The sequence below is a fragment of the Humulus lupulus genome, chromosome 9, assembly GCF_963169125.1.
Source record: "Humulus lupulus chromosome 9, drHumLupu1.1, whole genome shotgun sequence".
Classification (NCBI taxonomy): domain Eukaryota; kingdom Viridiplantae; phylum Streptophyta; class Magnoliopsida; order Rosales; family Cannabaceae; genus Humulus; species Humulus lupulus.
In genome coordinates this window covers 25,472,884-25,481,132 of record NC_084801.1, presented here as the reverse complement: position 1 = coordinate 25,481,132, position 8,249 = coordinate 25,472,884, and the positions used below count along the sequence as shown (strand labels likewise).

At 40.2% G+C, this 8,249-nt stretch overlaps 1 non-coding gene across 1 annotated transcript; it reads left to right on the top strand.

Annotated features, from left to right (window-relative positions):
- Positions 1–5,373: 5,373 nt before the first annotated feature.
- On the top strand, positions 5,374–5,480 carry LOC133802958 (small nucleolar RNA R71). Its single transcript, XR_009877700.1, has one exon. It is a non-coding gene; the product is annotated as a small nucleolar RNA R71 (small nucleolar RNA).
- The last annotated feature ends 2,769 nt before the right edge of the window (positions 5,481–8,249 follow it).

Sequence of the window (8,249 nt, the reverse complement as noted above, 5' to 3'; positions counted from 1 at the left end):
AACACCACCCGCCGCGGGTTCGCTGGTCGCAGGTTGGGAGCCCTTAAGGCCAGCCAACCTAAGGTTAGCCTCATTGATCAAGTTTTTTACACTCTTAGCAACATTTGACATACTGGCTAAGAGTGCTGCCCTTGACTCCATTCTTGGAGTGGGGGTCGGGTGTAACCATGGACCTGGAACACAATGGAATAGTGAAGTATTACGACAAGAAAGATTTAAAGCGCAGGAACTACTGTTTTAAAGATCATTATTTTCCTTACCTCCTCGAGTGAAGGCCATATTGTCCGCGGCGATGTAAGGCATAAGGAAGTACTCCATATGATACTTCCCCACGTTGGAGATATGAGTGGTCTCGGACAGAAAGGTGCGTCCGGTCTCCTTGTGGCAAAAATGGAAAAACCCCGTACCGTCTTGGTTGGGGTTGGACTTGAGTTCAAACAGATAATTGACCTCGTGAGGAGAAAGAGTTGTCCATTTATTGAGTTTATAAAGGATATATACCCGTTTGGGGTAATTTGAAAAGGGGCCACCCCAAATTAGTTTGCCACCCCTTGGAAAAATGAATGAAGAGGCAGGGTGGCACCCGCCTCGATATGGTATCTCGACCAGGTGCTATAAGCCCCCCCTGGCAGGTTGGCTCGCTGGTCGATGGAAGGTCTGACTAGGGTTACCCCTGTCAGATTGTACTTATTTAAATAGTTGCTGATCATGCGAATTGTCACTGTACTTGGGGATAACATGGCGAGGATGGGCACGCCTCTGAACTTCGGTTTTAGGAGGGAATTCACCTCGACCACTGGTCGAGGGAGCATCAGCAGGAGGCTGACTTGGAGAGTAGGGGTTGCGTCTTTTTCTAGCTTTGGTTTTTGTTCTGGCCATTTTCTGAGTAGGAGCTGGTGGAGGATTTGGGTTAGAACGTGAAAATGGAATTTCTAGAATCAGCGTGGATGGATTTTCTTCGCCCTAGAGCAGTTGGGCTAAAAGCTCATCCTCAATAGGTCTTTCTCCCCCCCAAGGGTCTTGCATATGAACTGCAAACAGACAATGGAGGAGATAAGACACAATCCGCGAAGTAGTGGGAGGAGTTGGGATAACGTTGCTCGTGCCTAAATAACCAGCAGCATCCTAGTCCTACACTAACTTCAACGTGGGTAGTTTAAAAGACGGATAGAAACAAAAAGGAAAGAAAAATGTTTTCTGAAAAGAACTTTTTTGACTCCTGAAGGGCGGGAAAAAATTTCAGTTTTTTCACCTGGCTTAAAGGTTGAATCTTTCGTCAACCTAACATCCTAAATCAGAGATTCTATATATCAAAGTATCGACCTAACCTATACAAGGCATAAAGACGCACTTTTACCAAACAGTAGGCGGTTCATACCAAAAAACCCTAAAAACCTTATTCAAGAATGCAGAAATATCATAGCATAAAGACGGCATGCATTGCGTAATAGAGAGCTTAAAAGATAGTCCTTACCTGAGAGAAGATGGAGATTCAGAGGAAAATGAAAACTCAAACTGGAAGACCTTTAGCTAGGCGTCGGACTAGTATTTGAAGCTCTGAACTCTGGTGCAAGTTCTTGAAAGTATTGGCAAAGATGGTGACTAAAATTTTCTTAAAGGGGAAGGAAGGCCTACTTATAGGGATCGAAGGGATAGCCAAAAGGCAGTAATCATCACTTCCCACTTTCGAAACATGGGGAAGTGTATAAGCCGTCAAATTGTCTTTTTGGAAACTGAAAAGTCTTGATTAGACATAATTATGTCACGGTTTTCGAAAATGCATGGGGATTCTGACAGACATGGTGGGGATGTGAACGGTTGTTCCTGTAAGTTTCTTTATTGCTGGTTGCAATAAACAAACTTGGGGGGCAAATGTTATCCCAAAAATCAGAAGTGAATGACATGGCAGGCATTAATTACATGTGGCTGACACCTGGCAGAATCTGTGTTCGACTATCGACCAGGAAGGTGCCCAATGTCATACCATCGGTTTCTTCATACGACCAGCCTGGTCGTACACACATTCTACACGGAGGAAATCTTAGGCAGTTATGATGGAATCCAAAATTATCTCCCATGATTTCCTGAGTATCCGACTATTTAGGAAAGAATATCTATAACAAATCAATGTAAATCTTCCCTGAGCTTATAAATAGAAGAAGAGGGCTCAGGGAAGGGGATCCAAGACTTTTCTTTTGAGCAAAAAAGGTCATTTGAGATTAAAGAGAGATTACACTAGAATAATTGTATTTTCTTCTTCAAAGGTGAGTGAAACTCATTGAACCCTAGTTCTTTTATCACCCCTTTGGGTCTTATTTCAATAACAATTCAAGTGGATGTAGGTTATTACCAGATCTTGGGGCCGAACCACTATAAAATCTTGTCTTTATTATTTTCGTCATCACATTCTTTTCAACGTTCTTATCCACGTCAAGCGTATTTTGACTCCGCGTCAGTTGGCCAAAATCTGGGTCAACACAAATGTAACCCCATTCATTAACAAAGTGGACAGTGGCTTCGAAACTTTAGAAAAATCTTTGATAAACCTCCTATAAAATCCTGCACGACCTAAGAAACTCCTTACTCCTTTTACTGAAACAGGTGGTGGAAAATTCTCTATAGTTGAAATTTTTGCCCTATCCACTTCAATACCTTTCTTAGAAATCTTGTGCCCTAATACAATTCATTCATTTACCATAAAATGGTACTTTTCCCAATTAAGCACCAAATGCGACTCTTCATACCTTCTCAATACCATCTCCAAATTAGTCAAACACGTGTCAAAAGAGGACCCATATACCGAAAAATCACCCATAAAAATTTCAATCCCCTTTTCAACCATGTCAGAGAATATTGCCATCATACACCGTTGAAATGTGGCTGGTGCATTACATAACCTGAATGGAATCCTTCGAAAAGCAACAGTCCCATGAGGACAAGTAAATGTTGTCTTCTCTTGATCCTCTGGTGCAATTACAATCTGGTGATAGCCTGAGTACCCGTCTAGAAAACAATAGTAGTTATGCCTCGCCAACCTATCAAACATTTGATCAATAAAAGGCAAAGGAAAATGATCTTTCCTCGTTGCCTTATTCAACTTCCGATAATCAATACATATCCTCCAACCCGTCACTGTTCTTGTTGGAATCAGTTCATTACTTTCATTCTTAACCACAGTCATACCCCCCTTTTTCGGTACTACTTGCACTGGACTTACCCAAGCATTATCAGAAATAGGGTAAATCACTCCAGCATCCAACCACTTCAAAATCTCTTTCCTCACCACTTCTTTCATTGTTGGATTAAGTCTTCGTTGAGCATCAATAGTCGGTCTCGCCTCATCTTCCATAAGAATTCTATGCATAACTGTTGATGGGATAATTCCTCTTATATCAGCCAGAGTCCACCCTATAGCAGTTTTATGAGCTCATAACACCCTCAACAACTTCTCCTCCTCTACTTCTGAATGAAATGATGAAACTATAACTAGAAGAGTCTCTTTTTCCCCAAGATAAGCATAACGGAGATGGTCCGGTAAAACTTTCAATTCTAAAACAGGTGGCTTCAAAATTGATGGTAATGGTCTTTCTGGTCCTGCACCCAATTCTTCAAACTTCTTATGCTTCCATGACTCAGCTGATTTTATCAACTTCAAATAACTCATCGCTTCTTCATTTTCCTCACCATATACATCATCAACTGTAAGACTTAATTCAAGAGGGTCCTCACTTAATTTTTTTTCTCCTATTACTTCTTCTACCACATCAACTGAGAAACAACTATCACTTGCTTTAGGATAAATCATAGCCTTAAACACATTAAATACTACTTCCTCCCCTTAAACTCTCAGCTTTAACTATCCCTTTTGCACATCAATCAATGCTTGCCCAGTTGCTAAAAATGGTCTCCCCAAAATAATAGGAACATTCTCATCCTCCTCCATATCAAGAACTATAAAATCAGCTGGAAATATAAACTTATCCACCTTTACCAATACATCTTCTATAATACCACGTGGATGCTTCATAGATCTATCAGCCAACTGCAATGTTACTGTGGTTGGCCTAGCTTCCCCTAGACCAACAGAATACTAACAAAGGCATTAAATTAATACTCGCCCCCAAATCACAAAGTGCATGCTTACATTCAAACTCCCCAATCGTGCATGGAATAGTAAAACTCCCCAGATCTCATAACTTTTGAGGAAGCTTTCTTTACAAAATCGCACTACATTCTTCTGTTAACGCCACTGTTTCGTAATCACCCATCTTTCTCTTATTAGAGAGAATATCCTTCATAAACTTTACATAGTTGGGCATCTGTTCTAATGCTTCTGCGAATGGTATATTTATATGTAGCTTCTTGAACACCTCTAAAAACTTTGCAAACTGTTTATCCAAATTATGCTTACGAAGTCTTTGTGGATATGGAATTCTAACATGATGCTCAATATTTGCAGGTGGGGTCTCCTCTTCTTCCTTAAGGTCTTCAGTAACCTTTTTATCATCCAACTTCTTCTCTTCTTCTTCTGACTGACTCTTCTTTAGCCCTTCATATCTCGTTCCACTCCTCAAAGTAATAGCTTGGCATTTTTCTTTAGGGTTAACTTCTGTAGTGCTAGGCAAATTTCCTTGAGCTCTATTAGTCATTAAAGTAGCCAATTTCCCTATTTGATTCTCCAAACTTCTTATGGATGCCCTAGTTTCAGTCATGAATTGGTTAAGTACTTCAGGTTGGGTTTCAGTTGTTTTCATTGGCATTTGGTGAGGTGGTCTATTTTGTGGTTGATAATAGCCAGGTGAAGGATTTTGGTGTGCAAATTGTTGTGGATAAGGTGGCCTATTTTGTGTAGGTTTATATGGTGGCTGAGGTGGATGATAATGTTGTATGGTGTTTTCACTGTTAGACCGGGAAAAATTTGGATGGTTCTTCCAAGCTGGGGTGTAGGTCATGGAATGGGGATTATTAGGCTGTCTTTGGTAATTTCCTATTGCTTGGACTTCTTCCATGGGCATGTTATTCATATCGATAGCCGGAAATTGGTTTGGTTGATGGTTTGTGCCACACACTTCACAAAGGTTTTGAACGTGCATAGCTTGAGATGGGAGTGTAGTCTTTTGTAATTGCTTCGTCAAGGCTGCTACTTGAGCTGTAAGCATGGATATAGCATCCAATTCCATCATTCCAGGCACCTTCTTTGATTGTCCCCTTTCAGTTGGCCATTGATAATTATTCATCGCCATCTCCTCTAATAGCTCATATGCCTCATTAGCACTTTTACTCATAAAGGCACCTCCCGCTGCAGCATCTATAATTGTTCTAGTCGTCCCATTCAACCCATTATAAAAATTATGCACTAACATCCACTTTTCTATTCCATGGTGTGGACACTTCCTTAACAACTCCTTAAAGCGCTCCCAAGAATCATATAATGACTCTCCATCCAACTGATACAAATTATTAATCTTTCCCCTTAACTTTGCAGCCTTCGCTAGAGGAAAGAATTTGGCAAGGAATTTATGAGCTAACTCCTCCCACGTAGTGATAGAATTTTCCTGTAAAGATATCAGCAAACTCTTCGCCCTATCCCTCAGTGAAAAGTGGAATAACCTCAGTCTTATAGCATCATCACTTACCCCATTCATCTTGAACGTTGCACATAACTCTAGAAAATTAGCTGTGTAAATTGGGGTCCTCCGTTGGCATACCTCCAAACTGAACCGTTGACTGAAACATCTGAAGGATGGCTGGCTTAATCTCAAAATTGTTTGCAGCAATGGTTGGAGGTCTAATGCATGAATGCACTCCTGTAACAGTAGGAAGTACATAATCTCTTAATGTTCGTGCTCCTTGCTCCCTTGGAATTTCTGCAGCCGTTGACCATTGTTAGCACCATTTCCCAAATTGTCGGCCATGGTAAATTCCAATTTCCTTTTTATTTTCCGGTTATGTCTGCACGTTCTTTCAATTTCCCGATCTATTGGTATAATCTGCTTTTTTCTATTTCTTCGAATATACCAATAAGTCCTGAAACACAAAAGAACCTTGATCCGAATAAATGTTAAAAAATAAAAAATAAAACAAATCAAATCAAATCAAATTAGAACAAAAATTAACTTATTGATATCAATAAAAACAGTCCCCGGCAACGGCGCCAAAAACTTGGTCTCTAAAAATTAACATGCAAGTATACGTGGTCAAGTCAAGTAATATATGATAAGTCTCGCGACTGATGCTCGCGCCTCTTCCAGGTTTATCCATTCCTGGGCCTTGTTCGGGAATTCATCCACGGTGGTGACACCTCTTCTCTGTATCTCTTTCCATAGCCCCCCTCCAACGAGAATTCCAATCCTCAAGGCCATAAGCTTGGAACTATCGTCCGCATCCCTGGCTTAAGCCGCGATGTTTGCGAACCTGCTCAGTTAAGCTTTCAAAGGTTCCCCAGGTTGTTGCTTCACGTTCGCCAAGGTGTCAACTTTGACGCGGGCAGCTTGAGAAGCTCGGAATGGCCTCTTGAAGTCAACTTCACGTTCTCACGAGCTGATGGAATGCTTTTTACACTGCTTGAACCACTGCCTAGCTGGCCCGATCAAGGTGGAAGGAAATATCAAACACCTCAGCTCGGGGCCGATATTATGGGCCATCATGAGGGTATTGAACATACCCAAATGATCCGACGGGTCTCCGTCTCCATCGAATTTAGACAGGTGGGGCATCCGGAAACCTAGCGGGTACATTGTGGCAGCTATGTTGGAGGCAAAAAGCTCGAGTTTGTCCCCCAAGTCATACTGGTCTCTAATAATTAACATGCAAGTATACGTGGTCAAGTCAAGTAATATATGATAAGTAAAGTGTCGATCCCACGAAAGCTGATATTAATTACCAATAATTAACCTCTAATTCTAATTGATTTAAATAATAATTTCAGAATTATAAATAAAATAATTATTACTAAAATTTAAGAAAACTATTAAGCACTTAGAGAAATGCAAAGATAAAATTTGATTTAATTCAATGGATGTAAAAGTTAGGGCTTTAGTTTCATCAACCATCCACTTATGATTTCTAACCAATTTTCATTATTTCTTAATTCTATTGTGATAGAAGATTACAATTATATATTATAGTCTTGTTAGGATCTATAATTCTCTACAATATATTATTTCCTACATCTCTGTGGTAAATCAATGTATTGCATGCTTTAAACACATAATCCCTAAACTACACAATTCATAGAATTACTTTCGTCTAATATAAAATTGTGATTATTTACCTATAGCATAATTAGCCTTCTCTTTTCAGAGCATAGGTTAAAATCATATAAACATGTAAATAATTATCAAACATTCACAAGAATTAAGCATGAGATAAATAATCCACAGCAGAAGAAAGAAATTCAGGAAAATTTCATTAAGAAATCAAAAGCTTTAAGAAGAATCCACTAACACCCTAATGACAAGATTAGTTCAAAGCAAACATAATGGAATCAATCAAATTAAATATAAACATAAACTCCAGAAAAGAGAATACATAAGAAATTAAGAAATCAAACTCTAGGTCTTCAATGTTCTCTCAAGTCTTTAATAACTTCTCCACATCAAAAAATCAATGAATCCCCCTAATTAACTCTTAAAAACGTATTTAAATTGAAACCCTAAAAATGTTTGACAGTTTTGCCCTTCTGATAGCCACGTATAAACACACGCGTCACAGCCCTGGCATTCAAGCGCCGCGGTGCGCCTCTTTGGATTTGCGTAGCCTGCTCTCTATTTTCAGCAAGCGCCACGGCCCTTCAAAACTCCTGAAAAATGGTCTTCTATGCTTTTTCCTTGCGCTGCAACTCTTCATTCAAGCACCGCAACCCCTTGCATTTCCCCAAAAACTTGTTCCAAAACAAGCAATTATCTCTACAAATGAATCCTCAACTTTCTTCTCGTCCTTCTCCTTTTCTGAAAAGAGCTTCTTCTTTAGCTCCTCCATCTGAGCTAAACGTTCTAGGGTATAGTCCTTAATCCCTTGGTTGTTCTGGGGCTGTTCAACAGCTCCAGTTCCATTGTACGCGTTAGGTGGGCTATTGTCCCTCCAAGCTTAAGCTTGGTTAGGTGGGACATTCCCACTGCCACGTACTTTGGAAAGACCATCCTCTCGGCAAGCATGACTTCCATTTCTGGCCGAATTCCCCCTCTGCGAGTTGAGGCGATCTCAAAGGTCGGCCCTCGAGGTGGCCCGAGGGCTTTGCGCCGAACTTA